Below are 23,427 nucleotides of genomic sequence, written 5' to 3' on the forward strand. Positions count from 1 at the left end.
AGGAAGCCCTGTAAGCCGAGACTTGGCTTTGGGGCTGATGTCCTTCCTGCCTAGGTGGCTGGAACACGAGGGCAGATGTCTTTTCATAGCTCACCTATGAGTTTAAAGCAAAATAAGGCAGGAAGTCAGAGAGAGACCAATTCATACCCCCTTGATTATTTACCCAACATGATGCTGAAAGACATTTGTGTTTTTTGGAAGTTCTGTTCCCTGGCAATGAAATAAAACCTCCTTTCTAGGCTAGAAAGATTGATGTCCAGCTACATTAAAGGAGTATGTGAGTAAAAGGATACTCTGTATTCTGCCAGCGAACACAAGAACTTCCACTGTGCTTATGGGACCGTAGTGCAGAATGTGTTATCAGACCCGAAATTTGCAGCGCAGAAGTAAAATTGTTCCAATAAGACAGGAGCACAAAAATATTCCCACTTGCCATGGTTTGAAAATTGTTGTATGAGGAGGGTTTTCTTTTATTAGTCAGAAGATGGGAGAGAGGAAGTGTTACCTTTTAACTTCACCAAAGAATATGATTCAACCTTGTTTTTATTTTTCTCTTTCTTAAGGACATCATTTATTGACACCATATAGCAAAGGCACATCACATCAGTGGTTATATGTCCAGTTTCTTCTCAGTGAATTTTGCTTAGTTGTTTGCAGAGTTTTCTGTGGTTCTGTTTATAGTCCAGGAATTCCAGAAGGAATTTCTTTTTTTTTTTTCTTTTAATATATTTATGTATACTAGACCAGTGGTTCCCAAACTTTACTGCATATTAGAATCACCTGGGGAATCTTTAAAAAATCCCATTGTCCCAGCTGCACCCAAGAACAATTAGATTGTCATCTCCGGGGCTGGACCCAGGCATAGGTACTTTTGCAAGGTGGTTCCAACGTGTGGCCAAGATTGAGAAGTGCTGGACCAGAGCAGCACTTAGCAAACTGCAGTGTGTACACAACCCTCTGTGGGGGACGGGGAGGTCTGGTTAAAATGCAGATTCTGATTCGGCAGCTCCGGGGTGGGGCCTGGCACTCTGCATTCTAACACGCCCCTGGGTGGTGCCAGTGCTGCTGGTCTGCGGACCGACCACACTGAGCAGCGAGGTCCTAGACCACAGAAGAGAATTTACAGCTAGATGCCAGATGGCAGACACAGTGATGGTAATACGCTGCTCAGGTTCCCGCTTGTCCCCGACTGCTGTCCCCTGCTGTGTAAACAAACAGCAAAGCCACCAGAGTTCATCTTCCTTTTCCTGTGAGGTTTTTAAAATGATTATTATTTGCAAACCCCTCTTTCTCAGACCTCACTTGACGGTTTGTCCTTGAGAACGTGAGTCACCCCCGAGGTGGAGATTGGGGTCTGTCACCCCCGAGTGGGTGGCTGGGTGCCGCAGTCGATAGGGTGGCGACCTGTGCTCTGTGCTCTGGCGTCTCGCCTGGTTGAGGGAACCTCCCCAGGGAGTCCCGGGAACGCTGGTCTCGTGCTTCGTCTGGTGGGGATGAGAGACCTCCGTAAACCCTGCGTGGGAAGAGGAATGAAATGGGCTGAGAATGAGGTTAAGGAATGGGTGTGTGAAACACCAGGTTGAGCGATGCCAGGGTGCCTCAAAGCAGCATTCCAACGCCTGCCTCTCCAGCAGCTGGTGGGCGAAGGCGCTCACCTGCCCAGAGAGGCCGGCGGTGCCGAGCACCAGGACGCGGGTGCCCTGGCAGAGCTCTGGGGGCATGGCCTGTCTGAGCCTCGCTCTGGGGCCTGGGTGTGGACTGGAGGGGCAGCTCCTGCCCACGCCTCCCCCTCTGGGGACCCCACAAACGGTCTCCAGGCCCCGTCCTGTCCCCCAAGCTGGGAAAGATCATCTCGCTCTGTGTTCCCCACGCCCTCTCAATGCCTGGAAAGGTCTGATTCAAGGCCAAGACCCCTAAATTAATTTACCTGGATTCTTTGACCATCTTTGGATCAAGGAAGTCTTAGGACCGGGCTGGACTTTCTGGACTAGGCCCCTCTATGTAGAGAGTGGGTGAATTCTGTAGAACGGCCGCCCAAGACTGAGCTAAAAGAAACAGACGTATGAAAACTTGCTCAAATTCTGTCCACTGTGGTTTCGCTCCCCAGACCCATCCGAGCAGATCGAATGTGCCTCCCCCACCCGCTCGCCTACCTCTTGCCTCTGCACCTCTGCACCTCTGCACATCTGTTCCACATCGGGGGACTGATTGCACATATTTGCTCTGCCCTTCTGAAGATCCCACGTTCAAGCTCACTTTCTCCAGCAAGCTTCCTCAGGCTAAACTAGCTGCATTTAAATAATCACCTTTTCTTCCTTCAGCATCTAAGCATACCATTATTAACAGACATTACCTTTTCATTTCTGTGAGACTCCATCCTCCTCAAAGGGCTCTCTCATCCACCATCTCACTTTTGACAGAATCAGAATTTTAATATGAAGGGAACCTTGGGAACCGATTTTACAGAGGAATAAACTGAGACCCAGGGAAGGGAGTGACTTGGCCAAAGTCATGAAGAGTGGGTGTCCAAGCCACCACTAGGACCCAGGCTGCCACCTCAGTGTTTCATGATGCCATCCTTCCAGCCTTGGCGCACCCTTGCAGCTTCCTGCGCACAGGGCTACAGCAGGCCAGCGAGGCTGGAGGCCTTTGCAGATCCTATCAGGGACGGTTCACACCAAGCCAAGGGCATTACACAGCAGCGATGGTTGTTGAGTGCAGAGTTCCACAGAACTAGACTGCAAGACGCACAAAGGAGATTTGAATAAATGGAAAAGCATAGCATGTTTGTGACTAGGAAAACGTCATATTATCCAGTTATCTCTAATTTCTAATGTCAGTCTCCAAAATATTTGGATATCGGGGAGGGAACGTGACAATGATTCTAAAGTTCAACTGGAAAAAATGAACAGATGAGAATATCTAGCAGTTTTTTTTTTTAAATAATGTGTCATGGGGGCAAGGGAGAACAACAAATTTTTACTGCCAGATAGGAAACCATATTACGGGGTTACAGTAAATAAAGTGGTTTGGTACTGATATAGAAATAGAATCTCAGTGGAACTAAACAGAAAGACCAAAAAATAAGTATAGTTATGATAGAGATAACATTTCAAATCAATAGGGAAATGATGAACTATTCAATAAATGGTGTTGGGAAAATTGGTTGGCTGTTTAGAAAACAATAAAGTACACACTATAAATAAATGTAAAATAAATGATAGATTGTTTAGAGTTAAATGTAGACAACGAAATAGTAGAAGGAAATGTAGGTAAATATTTGCATAATCTTAAGGAAGGGAAGGCCTCTAATCATGACACTGAGGTGATTTCTGCACAAGCAAAATGAAGACGCAAACCACAGATTATTGGCTATACATATACATTATTGGCTATACATATACATATGTATATAACAGGATACCAAGTTATCATTCCTATCATTTTAAGGAGCTCTCACAAATAAACAGGAAAGAACATAGCAGTACAAAAATGGACAAAAGATATAAGCAGCTAATTCACCAAAGCTGAAACACAAATACTAATAACAATATGAAAAAAACATTCAACATCATAAGTAATCAAGAAAATGCAAATTTATATAAGAGGTTTCCATAAGCCTCCATGAAATTGGCAAGGAGGGAAAGGGAAGGTAATATCCAGTGTTGGGAAGGATAGGAGCATTCTTCTCCTCACTGGAGCATAAATTGTTACAAACGTCCTGGAATGCAGATTGACAATATGCCTCAGAAGTCTTAGAAATGAGCATTCCTTTGTCACACCAATTCTGCTCCCAGGAAAATAATCATAAATGTGCTTGAACAAAGGTCTATGTAGAAGGGTATTCAGTTCTGTATTATTTACAAGAGTGAGTTATTGGGAAGCTATCACAATGTCCAACAAGAGGAGATTGGTTAAAGAAAATGTATATCAGTGGAAAACTTCAGCTATTGAAGATTGCCTTGTACTATAATGTTACTGAGTTGGGGAAATGTTCATGATAGCATCATTTTATTCCTGTTGGGGACAGAGTGGGGGCACCAAATAAAGACAAAGGTTATACTCCAAAGTGCTGATACTGGTGATCCCTGAGTGATGGGCCAGCAGTGGTTATCTATAAGTGGTGGGCTTACAAGTGACTTAGTTTTTTTTTTTCTTCTTTGTGCTTTTCTATTCTCTCAAGTTTTCTGCCTTGAACATACGTTGCTTTTGGAAATTTCAAAAGTTATTAAAACAAGGAAAAAAAAAGAAAGGCAGGAGGTGTAGTTGTAAGAATCTGGGTGGGATTTGCTCAGCTGTCTTTGAGAGACTATGTAAGTGGCTTGTGGTCGGGGCCTGGTACCACTAGGAGGAATGCACCCTAGAGGTGCCCAAACCAGGATCAAAGGAGGTAAAATACCCTGTCCTGTTCCCCAGGCCCTCCTTCCCATAAGGAGCAATAGATCAGAGTGTTCGTGGTTTCACTGTCTAGGTCTACAGAGGACATTTCTGCTGCATTGCCCAGAGGCAAATATAGACCTTCCCCATTCACAAAAAGCGTCCCACAAGTGGGTACATGCAGGACAGCTACACTCCAGTGGGTAGTAGAAAGCAATGACTTCTGACTTGGAAGGCTAGGAAAAATATATTCAGGACAGATTAATTAAGAGACTAGTTATGTGAGCTTTTGTCTTTCAAATAGCATCACCTTGACACCACCTGAAGAGTAGAAGACCCTAAGAGTCCTCAATTCCAGGAGGAAGCAGTACAGTTGTGAATTGTTACACCCTGTTGAAGGGTACAGTGTTGATCCCGGTGTAGCTAATTAATAGGTCTGGTCTTTCTCATATATACATATGTGTGTGTGTGTGTGTGTGTGTGTGTGTGTGTGTGTGTGTGTGTGTGTATATACATATATGACCATGGCCTATAAAGATTTCATCAAGAGATGGACTATAGCATGTATAAACAGGGAAGTAAGCACATGTTTGGCAGAAGAGCCCCCCAGCTAATCAGTATGTCCTTAAACAGAAATTTTGGGGTGAGAAAGATAAAGATTCAAATAAAAATATAAAGCCAGATGCTGCGGAGAGGGTGGCAAGTGTAGTTTGAAAATTAAGCAGCACTAAGCCCCTTTGAGTTGATTCTTAATTCCCAGTTACATTATTGAATTTATTTTTAAATTTCTCAAAACATTAAAGGATATTGTAAATAGAGCTGCAATGAACATTTTGGTACATGACTCTTTTTGAACTATGGTTTTCTCAGGGTATAAATGTCTATCGACAGATGAATGGATAAAGAAGATGTGGCACATATATACAATGGAATATTACTCAGCCATAAAAAGAAATGAAATGGAGGTATTTGTAATGAGGTGGATGGAGTTAGAGTCTGTCATACAGAGTGAAGTAAGTCAGAAAGAGAAAAACAAATACAGTATGCTAACACATATATACAGAATCTAAGGAAAAAAAAAAAAAAGGCCATGAAGAACCTAGTGGCAAGACGGGAATAAAGACACAGACCTACTAGAGAATGGACTTGAGGATATGGGGAGGGGGTGGGGTGAGATGTGACAGGGTGAGAGAGTGTCATGGACATATATACACTACCAAATGTAAAATAGATAGCTAGTGGGAAGCAGCCGCATAGCACAGGGAGACCAGCTCGGTGCTTTGTGACCACCTAGAGGGGTGGGATGGGGAGGGTGGGAGGGAGGGAGATGCAAGAGGAAAGAGATATGGGAACATATTGTATATGTATAACTGATTCACTTGGTTATAAAGCAGAAGCTAACACACCATTGTAAGGCAATTATACTTCAATAAAGATGTTTAAAAAATTAAAAAAAAAAAACATTAAAGGAGGCCATGAAGTTATATTTATCAATTTAGGAAGGGAGAGCTTAGCAAAGAACAAGAATAATGCAGAACACAGCATTAACAATCAACAATACTTAAAACTTCGGGTAACTGTAGTCTCAGAGCACTCTTTGGGGGCAACGAATAAATTCAACTTGAAATTTTAATCCGGTTTATGCCATGTGGGCTTGTTAGGGAACTGTTTCTGAAAAACAAATAAATGGATGAGTCTAGTGAATTGAATGGGTGATCCCATGATGCTGTGGGCATTGGAGACTTGGTGGGAAGAACATCATTGGAATAAGTGATTGGAGAATATGCCTTGTCCTGGAGTATATCAACGAGGGTTTTTTGGTTGCAGCAAGCAATTCTGGCTCCCTTAAACAAAAGCAACCTTGTAGGAAGGCTGTTGACAGCCCACAAAATCAGCAAGAAAGCTGGAGAATCATGCTTGGAAATGAACAGTAACCAAGGTGCCTCCAGGGAGCCAGACGTCTCAGGACAGAACTGTGTTCAACACACGGCCCTTGTAATGCATGAACTCCACCCTCATTATCTCTGTCTTCTCAAGATTCAAATTCTGTAACGGAGGGTAGGTGTCTGACTGTGGCCATAAACCAGTATAAACCCATGGTGGAAAAGGTAATTCCCCAGAAGAAAATCTGGGTGCTGTTTGGAAGTGGAGAAATATTTGCCACACAGCCCTAAATTGTTGAGCATGAGCTCAACAGAGACATGGGTGTTTAATTCAAGGTTAAAAGGAGGGAATACCAAAAGTAATATCATCATGGGTCAATTCTATGGGTAGATGGTTTATCCAAGTAATTAACACTGCATGGATCCTGATTACAAAGTAGTCATAAGGATAGAATGTGGTTTAACAGCAAATGGCAGATTGGTACATTTTCTGGAAGTCTCAGTGTGCCACAAATTGAACACCTGAAAATTTCTTTACATACCTGTCGGCTGTCATATCACTCAGAAAGTAGAGAAGACAGGGACACCTGCTTCTTTGAATGCAGCCTTGACCAGAAAGGATAACAGGCTAGTGTGTCTCTCTGTCATTTTAAAGTGTCTAACAGGAAAGAAGGAAACACTAGGCATAGTTCAACTTCAGAAAAGCAGAGTCTCCAAAAATTCAGAGGAAAACCAAATGTGATCCCATGAGTAGGATTCTAAAAAGGAATATGGCCTGGGGAGGTTGGAAGGCTCATAATGGTTCCGAGTTTATAGTCAGAGGGTGCATGATAAAGACAAAGAGTAAACATTTGAAGAAGACCCAAGTGCATCTGCAGAGGGAGGTCTCTGTGGTACCATTTAATAAGTGGTACAGAGAAGATCAAAAGAAAGACATGTCCCAAGAGATGACAAAGAACAGTACTGAATGGCACTTTGTTAAGTGAACAAGTATGTTGGTGCCTCCTGGGTGCCAGGTGGTATTCTGGGCGCTGGCAGGTGTTTACGAGAATGTCAGGAAAACTGAAGGACGTGAGAAACAGAGGCTTGCCCACATGGCTATTGACCACACAAGAAAATGACTTTTTAACCCTATACTTGGGAACAGACAGGTAAAGAAGGAAGAAATATGTCCGTTCCTTGGGGCAGATGGAATGAGGTTAGTGCAGAACCAAGAAAAGACTACTACTGGCTAAAATTTTAACTATAGAAGATAAAACATAGCAAATAAGAAATAGAAGGCAAATGAGGATCCTAGTAAGACCACCTAAGGCCATAAATGAATTTATTTTCAGGGGTACAGATGAATTACACCTCCGTATACTGAGGACACTTGTAGCAAAAATTTTTCCATCCCTGTTGGGAATTTTTAAGAAGTAGTAGGAAATGTAACAATTGCTCAGGGAATGAAAAAAGACAAAGATGTTTCTGACTTTAAATAAGTAAACACCTTAAGATTCTTTAGACTACAGATGATAAAACTTGATGATACTCTCAGAAAAACTCCAGATCTAACTATTACAGGGGATAGCGAATGAATTCTTGGGCCTCTGAGTGAATCCATCAAAAATGAGTCACAGCAGACTAACTTTATTTCCTTTTTAGTGTTATAGATTGTTGAGGAAAATGCAGCTAGGACAGTGTTATCAAGGTAACGCAATTTGATTTCAGCAAGGCACAGGACCAAATCAAAGTATTCAGTAGTACAAAATGGAGAAATGTGAGTTAAAAAGGTGGCTGATCAGTAAGATGGAACAATGGTAGAGACCCCCTTAAACGAGTGAGTCCCCAGGCATACCCTACACAGATTCACCAGTGAACTTTTGGGAAGGACAGGAAGTTTGTAAGCAAAACATCCCCCAAAACTGTTCACTGAAGTATTCATATTGACCTGGGAGGGGGCCTCAAGGGTTTGCCAGCAAGATTTGTCCTCCTTTTCTGTTGAGATTTTTATGAGCAACTTGAAAAAAGACATATAAGTCAAATTTATCAACTTTAGAGGTAACAAAAGCCCAGAATGATAGCTGAAGCGTTGGATGATAGAATAAAGACTCAAAAGGGGGAAAAAAAAAGTATTGAGCTAGAACAATGGATCAAAGCCAACCAACCAGGTTAAATTGAACAGTGACACATTTAACAGTATCTAGGTTAAGAATAACTATTTAATTAGGAAGGATATGAGGCTAAGTCTGACAATCATATATGTGGAGAAAAGCTAGAGGCTTTAGTTGGCCACAAGCTTATATAAGCTGTAGAACTGCTAGCAAATTGATGGAGAATTGAGTTATATTGTTGTAGAAATCAAATCACAGGAGATTGATTCCTGCTGTCCTCTGTTCCCATAGCCCAGAGCTTTAGGGTGTGGGCTCTGGGGTCACACCACCTATTTTTGGATTTCCCCTCTGCCTATTCCTAGTTCTGTGCCTTTGGGCAAGGCCCTAAACATTTCTAAACCTGTATTCCTCATCTGTAAAATGGTTAGAGTCATAGAACTATGTCACAGGGCTTTTATAAGAATTAACTTAGATGATGCATGTAAACCTAAAGCATTTGGTAAATGTTTTTGTAATAGTTGTTGTTATCAGTGTTACCCTGTAGTGGACTATTATAAGAATGGCACTAAAAAAATGTCAGACAGACAAAAAGTTGACAGACTTTCTCACTTAAAGAACATTTATAGGAATTGGAGTGTATATTAGTTATCTATTGCTGTGTAACAAATTACCCCAAAATTTAGCAGCTTAAAGCAGTACACATTTATCTCACACGGGTTCTGAGAGTCAGGAATTCCAAAGCAGCTTAGCTGGGAGGTTTTGGTTCAGGGTCTCTTATAGAGGTTGCTTTCAAGATATCAACTAAGGCTGCACTGTCATCTGAAGGCTTGACTGGAGGCTGGATAAGGACTCACTCACATAATTCTTGTCTGGAGACCTCAGTTTCTTGCCACGTGGACCTCTCCTGATGACCTGGCAACTAGCTTCCCCGCCAGGGTAAATGATCAGAGTAGAAGAAAGCAGAAGTTTACAGTGCCTTTTGTGACCTAGCCTCTGAAGTCACATACCACCCATATTCTATCAGTCACACAGACCAATCCTCAGACAGTGTGGGAGGTGAATTTACAAGGCCATGGATACCAGGAGCTGGGGATCGTTAGGAGCCATCTTGGAGGAGCCATCTTTGGGTTTATCACCACAAAGTCTCAGAGATTTGGAAACCAACTGCAGATACATGAAAGGACTGTTTTCTAGAAGAGGGAGACTTATTCTATGTGGCTTCCAAGAGTCAAACCAATAAACAGAGAGGTTTCAGGCAGGCGTATGTCAACTTGGTTTAAGGAGGAACCTCCTTGCAGTAAACTGCTCCAAAGAGGAGTTACCTTAGGGAGTAGTGAGCCCTGTGTATAAGAAAAGTCAAGCACAGGTGGGGTGCCCCCCTCAGGGACACCATATGGAGGGATGGTCTCTGGGCTAGCTAGAAAGTTAGATTTGAGCACCTCCATCTCTGTAATATTTCATTCCTTGGTTAGGGAAGAATCTGGGGAGATGGGACCCTTTAGGGCTTTTTTTCTTTTTTTTATTTTACTTTCGATAGAAAAGAAATGTTTCATTAAATTATAAGATTTTTGTTTCTGAACCAATGTGGCTTGGAGAAGCTATTAAGAGGTAAAATGACCTTGGTGTTTCTGGAATCCCCTTACATTTCTCCTTTTAAGAACAGAGTTCTGATGTGGTTGGTTTACACCTAGCCTGTGGAGTTAAAACCAGGAATTCCCAACTTTTTATGAGACAAAGCCTTTAGTTCATAGAAGGGGCAGGAACACTGGCACTGAGTTTTCTCTTTGGGAATCCCAGCAGACCTTGGAGAGAGGGTTGAGTGTGCAGTTCTGGGGGATACTGGCCAGGTAAGGCTCAGACATCTACCAGGGGGAAACCAGTCCACTCTGAGCATGCAAAAGTACTTGCTGACACTTCGCTGGGGATTCCATAGGGAGAACTGAGAATGCAGTTCCTGGAGAAACTTAAGGGGGTTGGTGGGGGGTAGTGAGGGAGTGTTACACTGGTCACCCATAATGTAGAAAATGTCTACAGGAAAATGAAGGGAGACGTGAGCATACCACTTTCACTCCTCCTTTCTCCCATCTGCCCTTGGATGCTCATTTAAATGAGTGATCAGTGGAACATGAAACTATTTCTAAACTTATATCAGTACTAGAGGCTCTGAAGAATTTCTGCCAGTGAATGTTCAGATGGGACCCATCCCCCACCCCAGAACAGCATCCACCCCTCCAGGAGGTGAGGGCATTGTCAGGAGCAGAATCACACCTTGGAAGGCCAGGGTATGTAGGTGAGAGCTGGCCATGTGGCAGTGGGGTTAGGGAAGGTCCATTTGGATCCTGTCTACACCTCAAGAAAGGACACCAGTCAGGGCCACACTGAATGATGAACTCTGTCAGCTCTTACTCCTGGCATGGCATGGGTGCCTCGCAAACAAGGGAAGAAAAGAAAAAACTTCTGTCCCAGAGATAAAACCCTTGGCTGTGCTTGCTCTGTCTCCTGCTTCTACCGAACAGATTCCTCCGATATTTAAAGCCAATATTTAAACTTTTCCCTTTCTGTCTTTATCTGGGCCAAAAATATTGAACAGGGCCACACGGTCTCTGACGGAACCTATCTTAACTCTCCATCATACTCTACAAAGTAGATCTTCATCTGTAAAGAAGACGATTCAAGAAATTATTGGCCACATGAAAGATTTATTGGGTTGGCCAAAAAGTTAGTCTGGGGTTTTCTGTAAGATGTTACAGAAAAACCGGAATGAACTTTTTGGCCAACCCAATATTATATGAGAAGAATATTTGTGAGGAATTTTAATGACTGTCTCTACTTCTAAGAAATGGGAGAAGATGTTGAATTATCTCTAATTCGTGTCTTCGAGACTGAAGCTGACATTGCATCTATGAAACCACAGCAGGGAGCTATTAGTAAGAAAACAACTGCAAGGAGATGAAAAATATGGCACCCAATTTTGAATTCATAATGGACCAATGAGTAACAGATTAGATGTAACAGTAAACCAAATCAGTGATTTTTTTTTAAATGACCTGGGAAATATCTCTTAGAGCTCAGAAGGCCACAAAGATAAAAATACAGAGGAGAAAAATCTGAAAAACAGAATTAAGTGATCCAATATACAGATAATAATAATTGCAAAAGAAGAAAGCAAACTAAGGTTGACTCAGTCATCGATGAAGTAATTAAAGAGAACTTTCTGAAGCTGAAAAAGATGTGTCCTTAAGGTTGAAAGCATTAACTTTCAATGTGACTTGACAAGTTTTCATTACAAAGAAAAAAAATCTCATAAGCATCCAGGTGAAAACAAAAAACAGATTTCTTACAAAAGAATACAGTAAAGCTAACTTTGGGCTTCTCATCAACTACAAGCCACAAGTCAGTGGTAGGAGGCCTTACGGGGTCTACAGATTGTGACCCAAGTTGTCATTCACATGCAAAGCCATGAATGTGGACAAGAACATAGAAAGATGCTCTCAGACACATAATATTTCATGATGTAGACATACCCCTCGCATGCCCTTCCTGGAAAAATATCCAAAGATCCTACACAGCTAGATAGCAGCTGTATCAAGATTAAAAGCCCCAAAAATGGGAAAGATATGGTGTAGAAAAAACAGTGATGATGTGTGTCCAAGTAACTGTTGTTGATTTAGTTATACAAGTGTCAAAATTAATTAGTAAAATAAAAGTTACATATAGAAATAATGTAAAAGGGATATGAAATCAGGCTGTAGTAACTGGTAACTGGGGACGAGAAAGGAGGAAGTAAAAGTACACTGAATTCCATATCGAATGGAACATCCAATTTCATTCTTAATATTGATAATTAGAGAAAATAAGTTAAATATTTTTAATTTAAAGATAACCATAAATAGGTATATCTAAATCATTACAAGGGAAAAGAAGTCAAAGAAACATAGTCCCTTATGCAAAGGACAACAGCAAAAAAGGGAAAACAACTAGAAATCATAAGCATTTATAAAATGTTCTATGAAAGCAGTGGTTGTTTCTCAGCAATGGCAAGTAATTTTCTTCGGATTTTTCTATTTTCTAAAATTTCTACAATGAATATGTCTTACCTTTTAAATAACAAATTATAAAACTCTTTCTGGGGCTGTTATAAAAAGTTGTTTTATATGTAACACACCACCAGTAAAACTAAAGCCTGGATGGAAAGCCCCCAGTGATATTGATGAGATATTATCAAGATACTCTGAGGCAGATGATTTAAGATTTTGTAACTGGTAAGATACAAGATGTGGCAATTTGGAGAAATTATAGGGCACCACCTTCTGTATCAGGAAGACTGAAGATGTGGTAGACACGTTGCTATCCTGCCGTGGTCAATTTTTTGTCCAGAGTTTTGATAATCTAGTAAACTCACATCAGCTGTGTCACTTCAAACAAGACAGCTGGACCCTGCCTGCTCTCCGTTGTGGCCACAGTGCTTTATATTTTGTTGTGTTCTCAGACTTACACTTGAAGAGGTAGCCTTTGCTCCATCCATACTTTGCTCAGTTACAAATGCTGGTCTCATAAACATTGAGCAAGTTTATGGCCCCCAAAAGATTATTACCGACCCTGTAGAGGTTTGTGAGGGTTGACCTGACCAGAGAGTGGACAGGACATACCGTAAGCTGAGGAGCAAGGGTTTCAAACTGGAGGCTTCCAGTAAGGGTCAGATGGCCTTGAGATGCTAAGTGTAAGACATGTTGGTATTTGGGTGAGTTTCCCAGAAGGGACTAGAGGAGAAGAGGAGAAAAGGAAATGATTATTAAGAGGATTTCTTCCTCATCAGAAATTCACTAACCCCCAAACACTGTTCATACTTCAGACTTAGCACTTGAGTAACACTCCCTGCTGTAATAAAAGCCCTGAATGCTGTTTATTTCCTGCGTATCTCAAAGTCTGTGCAGGTGTTCCTGGCCTTACAGACTTCTTTCCTTGCAGTTATCCAAGGACCCAGGCTCTTTCCATCTTGTGGCTCCTCCCTCCTCCATGCCTTTGGAGGAGTTCTCTCCATTTAGCCAGCAGCTAGGGAAAGAAAAAGGGAGATCTCACTGGAGAAGTTTATATGGACCAAAGTGGTGCATATAACTTCTGCTCACATCCATTGGCCATAACCTGGTCACATGGTCACACTTACCTGCAAGGGAGTCTGGGAAATGTAGTCTGTGTGTCCAGGAGGGAAAGTAACAGAGGTTTAGAGGAACTCATGGGAGTTTCTGCCCCAGACTTTTTCCTTCTTCTCATTCCCTGCCTCCTTCATAGAATGGTTTCCCAAATGTCCTCTTTCAATTAAAAAACAAAATAAAACAAACAAACAAAAAAACGACATGAGTATAGGAGTTGGAAGTGGAGTGGATCACACAGGCCATGTTCTTTCTGGGGTTCATTGTTGTTTATAGTGGGAGCATGTGAGGTTTCTGCGCCTAGAGGCCAAGCCTGAGGTCAGCTTTTACTAAACATCTTTCATCTTAGCATTCCCTGTCTTCTCTAAACATTTATTTTGTGTATCCCTCCTCCTTATGGCCCCTTTAATGATAAAACACAAGGCAGTAACATGATTTATGTTATGCAGATTCAAATCTAGATTCATAAAGGCCAGTTTCTATAAAACTACAGTTTTATCTGTGAGTAAAACAATGAAAAATAAAAATGGTTTAAACTTTATCTTTTTAACGTTGTACAGTTTTAATTTTAAATAATGTTTATTTTCAAACTCTAAATGTTCATTTTATAAATTTTGGAAAATTATGACAGAGAAAATGATTGCCCATAATCCCACCACCCTCTCAACGTCTTGGTGTTTTCCTTTTGGAATATAATCTTAATTAAAGGGCTTTTATCTAAGGTCAACCAAAAATCATCAGTATAACTGCCAGGTTGAAAAGGAAGAGCCACGTATTTGTCATGGGACAAAGTCCCAGCCGCAAAAATCACATCTGTGTTTTTAAGGCTGTTGAGCTTTGCCTAAAATTTACCTCTGGATGCCTCCGGTTTCCTCACTTTAAAATGAGGAGTGTCATTCATCTACCCAGACCGCATCTGCAGACTGTAAATGAACAAGGCATCTGTCAAAAAGTTCTGAGGGCATAGAATGTTCTAGAAAAACAGTTGTCCCAGTAGTATTTACATGTACTCAGTGTGGAGGGTTTGAAGGGATTATGGTTCAAAGACTCAACAAGAGGAAGCATTTTTTCCTAAGGGTGGATTGAGGGTTTCTTGCCAACCACTTTACCTAACAATTTTGATATTAATAAAGAGGAGAACAGAGACACACAGAGACTGCAAACCTAGGTGGCCCCAGGCTCCAACGGGGCTGTTCTTCCAACAAAGCCAAAACAGAATTCCCCGTCCAGCAGGACTCAGCTCTAGTTCCCAGAGCCGTTCACATTTTGATTCAAAGCTGGCTGATGAGAGCCAAACGAAGATATCCTTGTTTACTTTGTAAATGGAAATTTGAAATGAAGTATTTTCAAAATGCTGGTTGACACCCAAGAGGATGTAATTAGAATAAGGGGCTTTCTGGTTTGATGATGTGAAAGAAAGAGATGATCTGTCTCTTTGAAATCAAATTATTACTTTGTAAGAGAGAGGGGAGGTTTGACTTTCAGTCTTCAAAGCAAAATCATGACTGGCAATTTTCTTAATTGGTTTTTTGCTTTAAATCACTAAGGCCAAGGTAGAGAGAGAAGGGGCAACCAGGGGGCTGGAGAACAGGGTCGTGAGGAGAAGGAAGAGCTGGGTGGGGAGGGGTAATCTTCCATGTGTGGTGCATTTCCCTTCTATTTCCATCTCATTTTAATCCTTCATGGACTTAAAATGCAGTTTGGGGGCTACTCGGGGCATCTCACACATGCCTCTCCCTTCCTCATGCGCTTTGGGGGAGGAGGTGGTGTTACTGGTGAAAGCTGGACGCAGGTTAAGAGGCCAAGTTGAAATCTGTATGCTGAGCATCTTTAGATGAGTATGCCCAGAGTCTGGTTTTAGCCCATACTTCACATGATGTCACTGAGATTTTATTTTTGATTCCTAAAGCCTCTTTGCTAATTAAAACCATTTTGCCTTGGGACTTTTAGCTCTTTTAATTCTAAAACAGTTCTGAGAATTTCATGGTAATTCCTGATTTGTTTACTCTTCAAACGAAAGAGTTGTCTTAACTGCAGCAGATGCCCATAAGGATTTAACCCTCAACTCATTCTTTCTCTCTTTCGCCCTCTCCCCACTCTCTCTGTCTCTCCACACCCCCCCCCAACAACACACACACACACCCTGAAGCGACAATGTGGTATATTAGGAAGAGCAGGAGCTTTAGAGACTGCCAGCCATGAGTTCTGGTTTCAGCTCTGCCATTTGCAAACTTAGCAACATTGAACATCCTTAACCTCCCCCGGCTTTACTTTCCTCATCTATAGACTGGGGTAGTAATGAGTACCTCTCAGGACTTCTGTGAGGATTAAACAGAATTCTCTGTATAAAATGCTGGGCATAGTGTCTGCATTTAGTAGACAATGTATTAGTGGTGGCTACTATTCATAATAATGGTCGTCATCATCATCGTTCGCATCATCATAGTCTAACCCCAGAAAATCCACATTGGGTTAAAAACTCTAAGCCCAGTTAAAAACTCTAAGCCCACTTTAGGTGGGATATGAACCTAGCAAATTGTTTTTATGTTCATGTTATGTGATTCTCTTCTTCTCTTGGATTAGAAAAGGATACCAAAAGTGATGCAAATTCTGCCTTTGCCTTAGAAATAAGCACAAGCAGGATGAACCCCATTGGGGTCAAATACCACTGGTGACTCTCTCTCTCTCCCCGCCCACCCCACCACACACACACACACACACACACACACACGCGCACACGCACACACACATAGGTGTTGTGTTATTAAAAACAGTATCTTTGTAGGAAAATAGGAAATATGTTGTCTATGTTGTCTGCTTCTTCACCGATACCTTTCTTTGAATTTGGTTCCATCACATCTGATTCCCCTTGGGTTTTACCCAAAGAGAGAAATGCTCAGAGGGAATTAAATTAGCTCAGATGCTCCCTTAGGTTCCCCCAGCATCTTGTTTAAAGCTGTAAAAGCAATTCAGAGTCCATTTTAGCTATGCTCTAAGCCAGAAGCTCCCGACTTCTAGGGCATGAGCACCATGTAGCCCAGAGATTGGGGCTCTGGGGAGAGCATGCTTTGTGAGACCACTTAGTACCATCCTATGGACCAGCCCCCCACCCTACTTGCAGCTACTCCTCAGTTAAGCATCACCTGTGGACGGATAGAAATCTCTTTTGCATCTTTGTTTTTCAGCTACTGCTCCCTTGTGGGAATAATAGGTCCCATATGTATAATTCCCCACTCCTCGCCCAGATAAAGTAATACTTCTTCTTGCTTCTCCTAAAAGTGCCCCTTTCTGATTACTAGAAAGTAATCTAGTTTCCTAACTACCTAACAAGCTAAGAATTCCCCTTCCTCATTGCCACGTGATTTGTAGATTTTGATTATGTGCCTTCCCAGCATTTGTCTTCTTGGACTTGAATAGTGTCCTAATTTTCTACAGCTCTTTACTCTCTTAAAATCAGAGAGACCTGAGATAAAATCCCAACTCTAGTACTTTCTAGCTACATGTCCACTGGCAAGTTTATCTAATCTTTAGTTTCCTTTTCTCATCTGAAAAACAGAGAATAGTAATGCTTACCCCACAGGGTGGTTTGAGGTTTTAGGAGATAAAATGGTATCCGTGTTCTTAAGTGGAGATGAAGGTATGGGTAGGGTCTAAAGTCAGTTTAAGACCAGGGAAATGTGAAGATCAAATAGGGTCAAAAGTAGCTGGTGTTGGAAAAGATTGCTTAAAAAGTAGTAAATCTGTATTCAGAGATCATGTAATAGGAAAAATATATATCTTTTAAGTATAAGATTTACTCTCAGGAAATTGAGCATCTTGGGGTGGAGGATGGTAGTGAAAACAATAGTGCTACCCCCCCCCCATCCGTGGAATGGCAAGAGGAATTGCAGGGCTACTTATCTTTCTCTCATCACTTAACTAAAACAAATGACCGCTCCCTCTTAAATGATGGTACTGTGAAGCCAAACTGCTTTCAAATTGCTTTATATCTATTATTTTTAAAGTATCCACTGTGCTTAGTTTTAATAGTGAATGAGTTGAGTGATTATATTTATGTCATACCACCGCCACACACATCCCAAATACAGCAAAATCGAATTCCCCTTGATTGGCCAGTAGGCCTTAAGAATAAGATGTGTTTTCCTACTCCTGTGAATGTAGCTGGGCTTACTCTTCTGTACTCTGCTGACTTCCACTGCTCGCTTGAAACTGCCCCCTTGTTCATCTGCCCCCTCACACAGCCTCAGGAAATGCCCTTATTAATTGTCTTCCTTTGTGGGACGTTCCTCTCTGTGGTAAAAGTCAGCAGTGTTGCCATGCTCGATACTGACAATGCTCTTCCTCGTTGGGATCATTTATAAAACTTCTCATAGTTCTTTTTCTCACTCCCCAAATGCCCAGGGAGACCAGGGTCCCTGCTCACCAGTCTCTGTCTGGAGAGGTGCCTGTGCTCTGTACCTTCCATTTCTCTAAGCCCTGGCTTAGCACTTCCGCCACCCAGGTGTTAAAGCCTCTGTACTAGCCTTTCCTTCACACGCTGGCTAATTTTGCAGGTTCCTGCATTGCCTCATGTAAGCCTAGAATTCCATCCCTGTAAAATGGGCCCACTGACAGCCTAAAGCGAGCCTTCTCCATCCCAGAACTGAGCCTAGACGACTTTGTGACTCTAGCCTGGCCCTGGGAGCATCAGCGTGGATCTCAGACGCACTCAGGTCCACACGCTCCCCTCGCTTCACCGGGGCTGCTGACCAGCTCCCATCTTCGTTAAATTCATCTACCGCCTTTTCTCTTAGACATTCCAGAAGCATTAGTTGGCTTTCCCACCATAGCATCTGAAGAGAAAATACTTCATCCCAGGTCAAAAACCTGGCTGAACGTTCCTACTAAAAAGCCAGGTGTCACTCTTAAATTGTCAGAAAGTTAGCCATGATATTTGAGGAAGTAATGAAACGGCTATAAATGATGTAAGCTTTGCAACAGGCAAATGTGTTCACAACTTCTGACACCTGGAGAAGAGAGTGAGGAGTCGGCTCCCAGCGACCAGCCCAGCAGAAAGTCCAGTTAGGGCAGCTTTGAAAGGGGGTGATCACCTCAGTGGTGTGGACGCCGCTCCCAGGGGAGCAGGGCTGTCAGGAGGCGCTGTCCAGATGGCTGCCTCCCAGCCCTTCTGAACTGGAGAGACCCCTGCTGTGAATCGAATCTGTGGTTTCCGTGCCCCTCGATTGCTATTCCAGACCCTCTTCCTGTGAGTGGGGCCGGGGGCTCCAGGCCCTATGAGTGGGTCTGTGGTATCTGGGCAAAGCTTTCACAGCTTCTCGGGACAACAGTGGTGTCTGCAAGACATGCGTTTGGTTAACAAGCCGGAGAGGCCTCTCGTAAATTTCAGAGCAACAGGAACTGAGCGCTTTGAAACTCCAGCTGCAGATGGGCTTGGTATGAGGTCTGTTCCGCAAACCAGAGCATTGGATTTTCCAGTCAGCCTGCGTGCTAATCAGACCTGGTGCCTGGAGGAGAGGAGGGCAGGGTCCCGAGCCCGGGGGAGAGGGCAACCCGGTCCTCCCTTGCCTGGGCTTCCGGGGGCCCCCCCTTGGAGGTTCCCTGTTGGCCTTTACTGCCTTCCTTTTCTAAATGAGATGGGGTTTTTTCCATTTTAAGTGTCTAGGCCTCTCCTTCCTTCACTTTGATATTTCCTTGAGTTTTCAGAAAGAAGAGAAAGAAAAATTAGGAGGGGAAGAAAGTAGAGGAGGGTAAAGGAAGAATAGGGAGAGGCAGAGGAGGAGGAAAGGAGAGAGGCAGAGAGAGGCTGCAAGACTCATTCTCTGGGAAGATGCTGGGAGTTGGGGCGTTTCCTTATAAAGCTCATTGTTATTTAAGTTACTAGCAAATCCTCCACTTGTTGTGACCGCCTGCCCCGCCTGGATGTAAGACCAGCACCTGGCATGTAACCCACACTCAAAGTGGTGCCTGTCTTCTCCCCTCCCAGCCTCCCCCAGAGTCCCTCTCCTCCAGAGCACCCCTGAAGCTTCTGGGAACATCAGTAGGACCGGTCTTGTCTGTGTGAGCTCAGCACGCTGCAGTGTTGGGGTTTTCACTGCTGATTCTAGTAGTGTCTGAGGCAAACACCTTTAAAAGCCCTCAAACATGAAGAACCTAGTGGCAAGACGGGAATAAAGACACAGACCTACTAGAGAATGGACTTGAGGATTTGGGGAGGGGGAAGGGTAAGCTGTGACAAAGTGAGAGAGTGGCATGGACATATACACACTACCAAACGTAAAATAGATAGCTAGTGGGAAGCAGCCGCATAGCACAGGGAGATCAGCTTGGTGCTTTGTGTCCACCTAGAGGGGTGGGATAGGGAGGGTGGGAGGGAGACGCAAGAGGGAGGAGATATGGGAACATATGCATATGTATAACTGATTCACTTTGTTATATAGCAGAAACTAACACACCATTGTAAAGCAATTATACTCCAATAAAGGATGTTAAAATAAATAAATAAATGAATAAATAAATTCAAACTTAAACAGTCAAAAAATAAAAGCCCTAAAACAAGAGCAGTGCCTCCCCTGACCTGTGGGGAGCTTCCCACTCTGGGCAGGGCTTTTAGGCACCTCAGCCCGTGAGGCTTGCCCAGCACCTCCAGGCACAGGAGCCTACACCTCCCACTGAGGTTGCAGCAAGCGCAGAGGGCCAGGATGTGGCCCACCTGCGGACTGTATTTGGTTCCCTCCTCCCCGTCCACCTCCCCAGTGCAAACCGCATCCCCCCAAAGCCGCTGAATGTGCTGTTGGAAACAGGACCCGCCCTCACTGTACACAATGAACCGCTCGGGGTTACGGAGCAGGATGGCACCCAATGCAGAGTCTTGAACTAAATGCTCACTTTTCAGATGTTTGGGATTATATCAGGAGGACAAGCTTCTGTAACAGAATAGAAACAGGAAGTTTACATACGTGCAGGCAGGCAGCATGTAGTTACATAGTTCTCCCTAAGTGGTGGATTAAAGATGGGTTTTATTCCCTAAGATGTTTTTTTGTTCTACGTTGGCATTTACAAAAGGTTTCTGCAGTGATGTATCACTTTTGTAATCAGGAAAAAGGTGTTTAAAATAAACAGCCTTTTAGTCATCATGATCATTGACTAGCATCAAGCGCCCTTGGTCCCCTCAGCACCTGGGGTTGAGTGGGAAAGGTGGGATTGTGGAGGAGTGGGAACCCAAGCTCTAAGTATCAGACTCCCCGCCTCACCCTGGTCTCTGACTGCAGGGAGCGAATCCAGCAGGCATCTGCTGCCATCACTGTGACCAGGGCAGGGAGTTTCCTCATTGCCTGGGCTCTTCGGCTCTTAGTGAGCTGTTGATCGACAGACGGTTTACATTGGCAGATAACTCTCTGTTGTCTTCGTGGAGGATGTCGTCCACCATAACACATGAAGTCCCCTTCAAAAGCAGCTGCAGAAGAGAAGTTGCTCTCTGACCTTAGACTTGGGCAAAGCTGAGCCTGTCCTGCAAGTGCAGAATAGGTGCATTTCTACTTAATGGACTGTGTACACCCTTGCTTAGACGGACGGCTAGGAGACACAGAGCTTCAGCACATGCACGTGACTGTCTGACGTGTGTCTTCATATGTAACCTGATACCCGAGTTCTTTGCCCTTTTCAACCCCTGCCCTTATATTCCTTTGCTCTGCTCTGTCCTTCCCTTTCTCACTGCCTCTGTGTTTCTTCCTCTCTGCCCCACTCCCCTTCTCTCTCCCTTTCTCTCCATCTCTGTCTCTCCCTCCTTCCCTCTTTCCCTTCCTGTCTGTGTGTGTCTCCTCTGCCTCCTCCCCCCACCCAATTCTCCCTCTGTCCCTCCCTCTCTGTGTTTCTCTCTCTCTCTCTCTCTCTCTCTCTCACACACACACACACACACACACACACACACTCACACACACACGTCTTTCCCATTTGCATCTCCTTTTTATGGTACCTATTTTTATAAAGCCTCCTCAAGTCGTTTATGAGATGAGGCAAAATATCCATAAATACAGGTTAAACGAGATCGTGGCATTGAGTCTACCCCTCCCCTGTCAGCAGCTCTGGAGAGTAGTGTTCCCAAAGACAGATCCTGAGTTTTCCTTTTAATGTATTTCTATTGACCTGACACTTGACCACAGAGAACCTCAGCAGATTCCAGGCTTTAGTATCACACAGGAGTTTGAAGAGCTGGAAGATGATCAGTTCCAACAAGGATCCCTTTCAGGATCCCTGTCATTTTACTTCTCTGAGAGGCCTTTTGTCTCTATCCTTTGTTTCCTCTGATACAAGCCTGTCTCTCAAACATTAGTGCACATCAGAATCACCTGTAGGGCAAATGGTACTGTATATCAATTCTACCTCAATAAACCCAACTTTTAAAAAATCACCTGGAGAGTTTGTCACACGGATTACTGGGCCCCACCCCAAGGACCCCTAATTCCATAGTGTGGGGTGGGGTCCATGAACTTGGCCTTCTGGCAGGTTCTCGGGGGTGTGAAGCTGCTGGTCCATAGACCACATTTTAGGAAGCCCGGCTCTAAGCCCTCACAAGGGACTCCCACTAGCCCCTTGGAGGTGGTTGTCTAAATAGCCTTCTGTAGAGCTTATCAAAAGCCTTTTTTAATGTCTGAATCAAATTAGATCCACTAATCTCCAGCCACTTCATCTCGCCATATTTGCCCCTTGACAAGTTTAGTCAGCACTGAGACACCGGTTATGTGAACTACAGCAGACCCTTCCAGCTTCAACTTAACCATCCCAGTGTCCGCTGTCAGCGAGTGGCCAAGTCACTCATCAGCCGCCTGGGCCTGGGCCTCGCAGGTAGCTGTTATCAGCCAAGGCAGTCGGAACCCATGTCCTAGAGGCCCCTGCCGGACAGGGATGTGCTACAGTCGGGAGCAGGGCCGGCCAGTGGCCCTGGGTCGCCATCTCCACCCGGCTCTGGGCTTCTCTGCTTGTCCTCACGTGTGAAAGTCACTATCTTCAGTAGCTGAAGGGCCCACCTGGACTTTTAGTTAGGCTGCACTGAACTTATGGAGGGAGGGGGAGATTATATACTAGAGTGGTCTTGTCACGTGTGGGGACCCATTAGCATAGTGGGATTGTCAGTGATGATAACAGAGGAGCTAACAGCTGAGCGATAGGTACCAGACGATTTGCCGAGCACAGTACTTAACCCGCTTGGCCTCGCTCAGCCTCAGAGCCACGATGAGGCAGTGGACTCCGCATCTCGCAGGGGCAGAAGCTCAGCACCGCATCCGGGCGGCAGAGGCAGGACCCAGACCCGTGTCTCTCTGCCTCCTAAGCCCACGCTCATAACCTCTGCGTGCCCTCTCGCCTCCTGCATCATGGACTCTGCTATATTTTTAGCCTCTGCTTTTTCCACCGGAATTACGAGGTTTCCAAAATTATGATTCTTCTGGAAGCAATAGAGAGACAGCACCATGAGTTGACTATTTCGTGGTGGTCAAAAATCCCACAATATGAAATTGGGGCTTAATTCACTCAAAGAGCAAGAGCTCCAAGCACATAGTTTTTTCCCCAAAAAATACTTGAGAAAGACCCACTCCCCAAATGCGCAAAACACAAAATATAAGAGGACCCCCTGAAAGATGCAGCAGAAACATCTGTCATGCCATCTTGAAATTGCTATCTACTATGTCTCAAGGGTTATTTGAACAAAACAAGGCTTTTGGAGTCTAATAAAATAAATCCAAAGTGATACCCTTCGGGCTGGCCATTAGGTCATGGGTGGTTCCTTATAGGCTTCCAGCTGGCCTGAGAGGTTTGGTGATGCCCCAATCCCTTGAGAGTTACAGGTGCCAGGGCTCTGAGTGGAGCCGACTCTGCTGCTTCTCCCTCCCCATCAAGGCTTTCCCAGTACTGCCTGTGCCTCTCCTGGGT

General features: G+C 43.7%; 1 protein-coding gene and 1 long non-coding RNA gene across 3 annotated transcripts in view; one reads left to right on the plus strand and one right to left on the minus strand.

The window, feature by feature from the left end:
• LOC309611685 overlaps positions 1-23,427 on the minus strand; it is a 732,894-nt gene that overhangs the window by 390,913 nt on the left and 318,554 nt on the right. The window lies entirely within an intron of this gene.
• Positions 1-23,427, plus strand: part of TGFA (transforming growth factor alpha) — a 107,866-nt gene that overhangs the window by 62,264 nt on the left and 22,175 nt on the right. The window lies entirely within an intron of this gene.

Source organism: Balaenoptera borealis (assembly GCF_965194805.1).
Source record: "Balaenoptera borealis genome assembly, chromosome: 15".
In the NCBI taxonomy this organism is placed as follows: Eukaryota; Metazoa; Chordata; class Mammalia; order Artiodactyla; family Balaenopteridae; genus Balaenoptera; species Balaenoptera borealis.